Below are 9,885 nucleotides of genomic sequence, written 5' to 3' on the forward strand. Positions count from 1 at the left end.
CCCATACAAGCCACTAAACTGGTTTTCGTTTTGCTCAGGTAAAGCTGCTCTATTCATATCTCCTTCCTTGTCATTTGCGTGTGATACAGAATGAAGTTACCGTTTTTTATTTTCGCCGCGTCAAGCATCGCCTCCGTGGCGCAATCGGCTAGCGCGTTCGGCTGTTAACCGAAAGGTTGGTGGTTCGAGCCCACCCGGGGGCGCAATTTTTTATAATTTCTAACAATTTATTTACTTGATTCTTTATGTTTTGAGTAAAGATTTTTGTTTATTCAATTTCGTTATGTAGTTTTATTAGGTAGGTTTATCTAAAAACAATTTTGTATACGTCTGATTCTTCATGTTTTTATTTAAAAAATTGGATAAAATATGTTAGGTCTAAGTTCTAACTAAGTATAGAATTTAACAAACTTCACTTACATTTCATTTGATTAAACATTAATTAATCTGCATGTAGTCACGATTAAAATTATATTTTTTAAAAGATACTTTTGATTCTTTCAAATAAATTTTGCCAACCCTGAAACGAAACCCGTAAGCACCATAAAGCGGATGCCGAACTGCAAACTGAAGGCTGGGTGTAGATAGTGACAGCGGCTCCCATACTTGCCGCTGTCATCGCTATCTGACAGATAGGAAATTGCAGCTCGTCGCGTGCACCCGAGGCCGAAACTTCCTCACACACGCTTTTGAAACCGTTTAAAAGTTGTGGGAGTGGAAGAGTTCTAATTTCGAATGTGTAGCTGGCCGAATACAATGGATCGTAAAAAAGAAAGAACACCATTTTGATTTTCCCACCATAAAACAGTTTTATGCTGTGATAACTGTTCATAATTTTTAACACGATACATAACGTTTTGTAGTGATAATAACTATTTGGACGGTACAATTTGACTCCGAATCACTTGTTTTTGAGTATTTTGAGATTTTAAGATCTCATTTCATAATTATAATTTTTCATTCTAATAGAATTAGGCTAGGTTGCACCATCTTACTAGAACTTTGACAAACGTCAAAAATCTGTCAAATTCCATATAAAAAGCACCGATCGTCATAGTTACCGTTAAAGTTAGGTGGTGCAACTCAGCCTTACTTTCATAAAGAGATACAAATTGAAAATTATAGAAAATAGTTATTTTGATGACTGAAAATACATGTTTACTGGAAATATTTGTGGTGAAAACACATTCATATCCTGAAATGTAAACAGATAATTATGTTTTCGAAACCTCATAATGTGGAATTTAAAGAGATTAGAACAACACCAAATGGATTTCAAACAAAATACCTACTAAGATATTGCGTTTGCCAAGTAAGCAGGTAATGTTTTCAAAACATAATTTGAGTAAAGAGATTAAAATAGCAATTGGATTTCAAAATACTAGAAGTTATTGCGTTTGGCACGGTTTACATCGGACGTACTCAGACACAAATATTGAAAAAACCCATTCCACATAGAAGCGGGCTTCATAACTCCAGCGGCTATTTGTACAGATGCCGTTCATCCAACGGGCCGCGGACGGATATATTGGCGTCTGGTTTCTTTGCCCGTCACCATAGATTAGTGCCTCACTAAATACCGATAAAGTAAGAGTGCCCTCTGTGTATAATAATTCCGTCAGTTTGTTTTTATTTCTGTCCGGAGCGAGCGCGGAACGGCCCCGCTGACAACGTAATTGGTTCCTCTTTGATTTTAGTTACTAGTTTTATTCGGTCTTTGTTTTTGTATGTCAAGGTTAATGCACACTTACGGGTTTATGCTGATTATAATGTAGGGATGTCAGTGGGCCCTTTGCCTTTTAGGAGTATCGATTAACCCAATCCCTTTGTTAGAAGAAACGGCGTCTATAGACTGTAGTCATGCTCATCTAGATCCTATCAGTAGTCATGTTCATAGATCAGAAAGCCTATCTACAGATAGAGGGGGCTTAATTATTTAAACATAAGCCTAACATCTACTCAATAATTTTGTATACCTACCCAAATAGCGGTTATTTCATGGCATTTTAATTTTATTTGATAGTCATCGAATTTTGATGTTTCAACCGATTGGATTCTAGAGGGGGTCGATGTTATCTGCTCGTCCAAGTAAATATGTGCGATTGTATCAATCACTGTCACGGGAGTAGGCGATAAGTGGCGTATTTGCTTACGATAATGCAATCAATAACCGGATTATTTCCTTTTGCTCCGCGTTGTAGCGTGTTTGCTAACACGTGTAGATACAGTCAATAAATATCCGTTCTGTTGTGGAAACGGTAATAGTAATAATGTTTGTGAGTACAGCCATAGTGGTGAGGATTACGGAGCGTTCTTCCGTTGAAATGTAGCAGCAAAGGGGATCGTTGCTTTTGTTGACAGCAGTTAGCAAGGCACAGGCAAGACTAAATTAGAGAAAGACTTCAGTTGATTTTCATCATCTCTTATTTACCTACTTACGAGTATTTCCCTATACCTACTAAGTAAGAAAATATTTAGGTAACTACTACAAACTATGTTCATTGCTCAGAATCACTTTAAGGTGGGAAAATAGGACACCAGAAAGGAAGAATTTAAAAGTAAGCGCATTGCAATAAAATAGTAGGAATAGATTGACGTTACAAAGCTTTTCAAATTTAAGAAAGTAGATACCCAAGTAAAGCACACACTTTTGATTCGGAAACAACGAAGTAAGAAAAAGCAACATCTACTTCGATATTTTAGGTCGACCAAAATAAGTAAACACCAAAGTAAGATAATTTCGAAAGTTTCGTCACCACTGACAGAGACAAATTGAGTCACGTTTAGATTATTTCGCACAAGTATCTACGTGATCGGTCAATTTCACAGCGGGGATCGCCAACAAAAAGTTTACCAATTACAACCGAAATAGGAATATTCCAAAACTCCGAATTTAAATCTAAAAACATAATTTTATGACAATGCCATTTGAGTGAATTGCTTTTTACTGAAAAACATGATTTATATTTCATGTGATCACGTTTAATACTATTTACACGTACATATTACATGATTTTGTTAAATGTAAGTTTGAAGTAAGTGGTTACTTCAAACTGCTGCGCTGCGCTGATAGTGGTATCAGCGCACTTCTTCTTGTTGTGTCGACAACAAACATACACAGCGTCAGCCCAAAACTCCGCCACAAGAATCACCATCAGCGCACTCTTTGTTATATTTTGAAATGATGTACCAATGTTATGTACAATTACCATGTTCCACGTAAAATACCATGTTCCTCTCTCATAATGTGCCATTATTATCTATCTTTGTAATGCGACATCAATGAGCTAATAACCACAAGTGCCCAATCACCAAAACATAAGGAAACCAATTAACCCGGGTCCTAAACGTCATCTAACTGTTGAATATTGATGCACACTCGTGTGCAGATGCGATCTCGCATCGCCCCACAAAGGAATCAATTACGGCCCGCCGCGGAACAGAAAGAAAGACAATATAGCACCGGCTTGTCTCTCCACTTCTGTGCCTTCGCGGGTGGGGCTTGCGACGGATAGACATGGCACATGAAAACATCTTACCTGAGTTAGCATCACTATTAAAAGAAGAAAACAGATATTATTTGCATTAAGAGGGGATTAAAGTAATAAGAAGAGGGTAAATTCATAAAGGCTGAGTTGCACAACCTAACTTTAACCGTCCACTATAACGATATCCGGTGTTTTTGTATAGATTTTGACAGATTTTTGACGTCTGTTAAAGTAAGATGGTGCAACCCAGCTTAAGTAGTGGAGTCTTTTCTCACGTGTTTGAAAATTGTCCATTTACCTACTGAAACTGTATCAAATTGGGGCTCCACCAAAGCAATCTGGAACTAAAGTTTTATGAAGAGGAGTTTAATGCAAAAAAGGAGACGATCATTACAGAATCATGATTTTATTAAAAAGGAGGCAGAAAAAAGTTTCAGGAAGTACTTATTCCGTAGCAAAGGATCTGTTTTAGGAGTGTATATTGGGAGATCATTCAAGTTATTAATTTAGTCTTCCGATTAGTCTGACTGAAGTTCTTCGCAGGAAATTAGACTAAAAAGATATTACTGTTTTGGCTATCTATTTTTATTGCATTTTATCATTTTATTAAAATTTAAAAAAACTCGTAGGCCGAGAAAAAATCGGCCGGTCTACCCAAACTTAAGCTATAGTCCCGTCTCGCGGATCGGCCCTCGTCGCTTTGAGCGAGATCAAAGCGCACGCGCGTCTATTAGCCCTGATTACAGGTGGGGTGGCCAGCTCTGCTAATTACAATCCCGGACTATCATCCATGATTACATACCTGAACGGTTGGGGTCACGAAAACAGCAAAAATCGACACAGTTAACGCTTGCGTGAAGAAAAAAAACATACGAGCAGTTTTTCGGGTCAATGAATCATCCGAATTTTTGCGGAACCTTGAAACAAATGCGGTCTTCTGTTTCAGTTGTGCATGATCTGATAAGATAAGGTTTTGCAACGTGCTTTTTTGTCCTGGATACTGATGATTTTTATTTTTGTTTTGGTCGATCCTGTGACTGTGTGTAAGGTGTGTCATTGTCGTCATCATCAATGCACACGAGCACACTCTCTAATTTACCAGAGACAAATGAAAGTTTTGGCCTACACTCTGCTGATAGTCCCTCGATAGTCCCGTAACGTGGTCGCCACACACTCGCTGCCCGCGTGCCGCGGCCGCGCAGGCAACATGCGTTCTAGTGCCATTGCAACTTTAATTGGCTTTGATAGTGCAGCGTTTGACGAGTTCCTTGATGCACTTACTCGTAGCTTTGTCATCCTTTGTTGCGTTTCGAGGGCGCGTCGACGAAATTGAGAATGTATGCTTGTTTAGAAAAACAACGGTTTAAATTAGCATTAAATTAAATTTACATTGTTTATGCGTTCCGAAATATCAAGGTATATTTTGTAAGGCAGCAGTTTGTCGCTGCTGGAAAAACCTCACACCGTGAATCGAACAGAGGATCGCCCGCGTTCAATAAGATGTGTCATTGCGCTTGAGCGTAAATTATGATTATTTGTTCCAACTATCACAAAAAATATTATAATATCAACTTAATTTCGTTAAAATGAACCATAGATGGAGAATAAAATAAAGCTATTGGTTACTTCTATTTTTATTTAAATGGTATCAAAACAATATCATTTCATTCATGTCATTTCCTATTTATGATTATAACCGTTTTTATAGCTCTACATTGCGTCATTTCGTTATCGAATAGCCAAAGCGTGATTCTCTCAATATCAAGTGCTGATAATACAGAATGACGCGACGGCAAAATATAATGTAATCAGTTATTTCGCCCGTCAAGCATGTGGCGTTGGTGGTGTAATGGTCAGCATAGTTGCCTTCCAAGCAGTTGATCCGGGTTCGATTCCCGGCCAACGCACACTTTTTGATTTTTTTATTGAAATTAATAAACAAAATTATGATAATGTATTTTGTTTCATAAATCTTTATTGCTTGCTTCCTTTATATTGGCGAGGAGAAAAAAAAATCAAGGTATCACTCGCCATAAAATGAATAATAAAAAAATAATCTTATGAGCCAACGTGAGTACGTGTCACAGAATAGAACACAATTTTATGTGTCAACAGATGTCGCTAGCGGTATAAAATGCAACGCCTCTCTCTCCCCTCTTTCAATTTCTTCAAGGATTTCTACGCGCGATTGCGATTTGGAAAGCAAACACTTTAAAAGCAATTTAGGGGTTTTATTACGTTCTGGATACCTTGGAATAGTGTTTGATTTGCTCGTGATAGGTATTTTAAATTGTCTGGGCAAAACCACAAAAAATCTAAGCGACTGAAGTAGGTTTTTAATTTAACTGAATTAAATATTTAACTTCACCCTCAATTTATTTTATTACGGGAGTTTCTTTTACGGATAAATTCTTCTATTTTATTTATCCTGTCGATTTAATTTAGTCGGGAACGATTCGAATTATCTACACATTTTTAAAATATAAGACTTATCTTAAAATTCTATTACAACTATTACTGCGAATATTGAAAATCTAAATAATATATAAAAATAAAATAATCATTTTCCTTATATTTAATTTATGATTGATTTTGACACACTTATCTATACCTACTATGGATGGCATGTATGGTGTGACATTCACCTCGGCTTCAGGGACAGATCCTGTACTTAACGAGTATAGCCAACATACGCCGCGGACCCAAAACAACTATCATCGCCTACAAAACCATTATCTCTCAATACCGAACACGCACGTCAATATTTAGACTACCCCTTGTACTTGCAATCATACACAATTACGATCTAAGAAACGTTTATCTGCCTCCTTCTTCATCAGGATATGCGAACTTAAATCCTGTTACAAAGGGATAAGGTTGCTAGTATTTGTGTGGAGTGATAAGACAAGTTGGTGGCCAAGGGTACACTCGCCCTAATATTGACTGTAGGAACAATTTCCGGGAGGAGCAAACAGGAGCGATTCCGCACAATTTGCTCCTAATTGCAGAACGGGACAAGGAATAAGAGGATAAGGAAGCTGACGTGGTCTTCGGATTAGAGATAATAAATAAATAAATATGAGTCGGGTCCATTTTCGTGGGTAGGAAGTAACGTTTTGTGCTCTAACGTTGGATTTTACCAGATAAAGACGCCTCGCAGCTGCCATACGTGTGAGATTTCCGTTTCCGATTTTTCGTTTCAGAGAAACCGTTAGAATAAGAATTATATTTAAGTTTAGTCGATTATATATGTCACCGTAAAATTGTGAATTCCGTCAGATTATAATCTGACGTAGTTAAATTATAATCTAACCTAACCTAACCCACTGTTAGTTTACAATCTAATGCGATATAATATAAACTGACAGAGTTCACAATTTCACGTTGACATAATATATAAGCAATATATCTTTCAGCCATCTGGTTACCAGTCTTTAAAAGTGTGTTTCTCACTAGAATTGCAAGAAGTTTAACTTTCAGTGTGTAAATGTTATCCAAACATTTTTCTCTCAAAATTTTCCTAAACAACAACGCACTGAAGCAGCAAAATCAATTTCCGCAAAATGTGCGTGCACCGTGAGTTCCGCGGTAGTTCATCAAAGGCTGCGCGCGCGCCCCGAGTGTCCCTAATTGCCTCTAGACACGAGTGGCGGCTGTCCGGTGATTGGGCTCGAGTCGGCTGGCTTGTTTTAAAGCGAGCTGGAGTGTTGTCGTGGGCTAATTTGGGAAATTCTCGCCGTTTTGGTGGTGATGTTAGAAAGTCATTTGGTTGCATCGTTTTTAATTAGGCTAAGCTTCTGGCAATAATAAGATCAACTTAGGATTAGAAAAACCAACTTAATTTTATTGTTTTGGTAATGATTTTGACACGATACACGATGTATTGTGAAATTTTGCAATTGTAATACTAACAAAGAAAAATTGAAATTTCTTTTTTCACAATCGTGGGAAAAACTCGAAAGACACGAGAAAGAAACTCCCAGAAAAAACGATTTATGTGTTAGAAATGTGGCTTCTAAATATCAACATAACAAAGAGACTGAATACGTCACTGTCGTGTGTAGCTTTCTTGTCTAGCCAACTGTCTACAATAGGGCGCCTTGAAGGTAGAAGATATTTACAAAGTTTTTACACTTTTTGTTCCTTTTTAACCGAATCATACCTACAAGGCGTTGTAACGATAAACATCAGCCGAAAACGCGTACGTAGATATTCAAGGCATTTTTGTCCCGTAACCTCTCGTCTAAGAAGTTGATATCAGATCGTCAGTATTCATTAAGGCGGCGTTATCGCGACGTTTGAGTCTCGCAGGATTGCGACGGCAAACATAGATACGCAAATGCACTGAAAGGATGTAGGTCGCGCCCGCTGGCGCCGCCGACGCACGCGGACGTATTCTGCTGGCGTCTTCGGTGATGAGGGACTGTCTTGAAAAGTGAACTGATAGTCAGAGGAGAGGGCTTTGTAGTTTTCCATTATTAGACCTCGTACTTTATATTTGGCAGTCGACAGTGACTCTACTTAGCTCAACATTTTCGATGTCCCCATAGGCTCCAATGATTGTGTATTGAGTCATGGCAAGAAGCAAATGATTGTGTGTTGAGAACGAACATTTCAGCCGGAAACATACTAGGTATTTCATGTGTACTTCTACTTATCTACATAGTTCAGTATTTCATTCGTTACGTTGTTGTCATAATGCAAGCTCTGCTTAGTTTGGTACCCAATAAATATATACTATATTTCATTCTTTCTCTCTCTCATTATATCCTAGAGCATTTTAGTTACTTCGACATCATAGAAATCTGTGTGAGTCTTAGAATCTTAGATGTTGGTTTATCTTCGTTTCAAGATCGTGTCTTGGCCCCAGAATAAGCAGCGAGTCGCAACACTAATCTCCGACCGCAAATACAGCCGCTGTTTGCAAACAACTCGCTGTTACTGAGAGTAAGTGAAGAATCAAGATCCAGGAACCTATGCTAAGAACTTTTTCCTCTGATGCTCTTTGATATCTGATCGAAATGTCTTGGTGAAAATGGTGATAATGTGTCTCTGTTTTAGCTGTCGATATATCCATCTGCTCTCAGCATCTAGGTACGTCATCTTCTTGCGTAGTTACACCCCATGCATGGTCGCTTCATGCACCTCGCGTTTGTCAAGTATGAATATTATCGTTGAGGGTTAATTGGGTAAGCCTATAATACACAGTTCTTTTACACTTTTTATACTTAGGTGACGACAGACGTCATTGTAGAGCGGACTTTGTGGATAAAGGGAGAGAAATTGGCTGTAAAATGAAATTCACCGTATTCAGATGTTTTTATAATGTATTTGGATTAATGACTAAAATCCAAATGCGATTTTGAAGATTTAAGGTTCACAAGAACGAAGTCTGAGACTTTCTTTAGTTAGTTTATATTTAAAGTATCACTTTGTGTCGAAAATAGAAACCCACGTGCAGCTCGCTGCTGATACAGTTCGATATTCAGTTTCCGCGCGAGCGACTTGCCAAAGACAGTTTTGACGAAGGTGCGACGGCTTTGAGGCGACTCTTACACGACTTACTCACACTATAATTGCGAGCAGTAAGTCAAGTTGTATACAGAACTCGCTATCAACATCATGAAAAAGACTGTACCTATGGGTTTTATACGTTGGCGGATACTTACCAACAATATTCCTGAAAATAACACAGTTCGTTTAAATTTTCGTAAGTTAACTGTACCTCAATTAATCGAAAGTCTATTTCTTATTTTCTACTATCAGTAAGTTCTTGATTTCCTAGATATCTTTAAACAACTTCACACAGCGCCAACTTAAGTAAGATTATGTTAAGATTTTATCAGCCTATTTGATTTCAGTAATATGTACTTATGTAATAAACTTATGTAATAAATAATAAAAAAGTTCGCCCTATGGAAAGCTTTTTAGCTTTTGATAAAACGCTGAACTAAGGCGCTTTAGATTCAACCTAACATGGACGTGTTTATTGTCTCTCTGACGCTTTTTTGATGCAGACGCAATTAGCTACTATTTCAATTATTTTTTAGCATCTCTTATGGAATTCAAACAATTTACTGCACCTTTTTGTATTGTGGCCCAGTTCTGCGACTCGGCTGGCGTGTTCTGTGACCGGTGGCCCGGAAACGGGTTCGATGTTCGACACAGCTACTATTTCAATTATTTTTTAGCATCTCTTATGGAATTCAAACAATTTACTGCACCTTTTTGTATTGTGGCCCAGTTCTGCGACTCGGCTGGCGTGTTCTGTGACCGGTGGCCCGGAAACGGGTTCGATGTTCGACACGTGAAATGGACTTGTTGTGTCATGTCTTTTTAGCTTTTGATAAAACGCTGAACTAAGGCGCTTTAGATTCAACCTAACATGGACGTGTTT

The 9,885-nt window shown here is 38.0% G+C and overlaps 2 non-coding genes across 2 annotated transcripts; both read left to right on the forward strand.

Moving 5' to 3' along the window:
• Positions 1-129: 129 nt before the first annotated feature.
• On the forward strand, positions 130-203 carry TRNAN-GUU (transfer RNA asparagine (anticodon GUU)). Its single transcript has one exon. It is a non-coding gene; the product is annotated as a tRNA-Asn (tRNA).
• Positions 204-5,323: 5,120 nt separating this feature from the next.
• Positions 5,324-5,395, forward strand: TRNAG-UCC (transfer RNA glycine (anticodon UCC)). The gene has a single exon. It is a non-coding gene; the product is annotated as a tRNA-Gly (tRNA).
• The last annotated feature ends 4,490 nt before the right edge of the window (positions 5,396-9,885 follow it).

Source organism: Ostrinia furnacalis, unplaced genomic scaffold (assembly GCF_004193835.3).
Source record: "Ostrinia furnacalis isolate ACB-3 unplaced genomic scaffold, ASM419383v2 OfSCF1491, whole genome shotgun sequence".
NCBI classification, from domain to species: domain Eukaryota; kingdom Metazoa; phylum Arthropoda; class Insecta; order Lepidoptera; family Crambidae; genus Ostrinia; species Ostrinia furnacalis.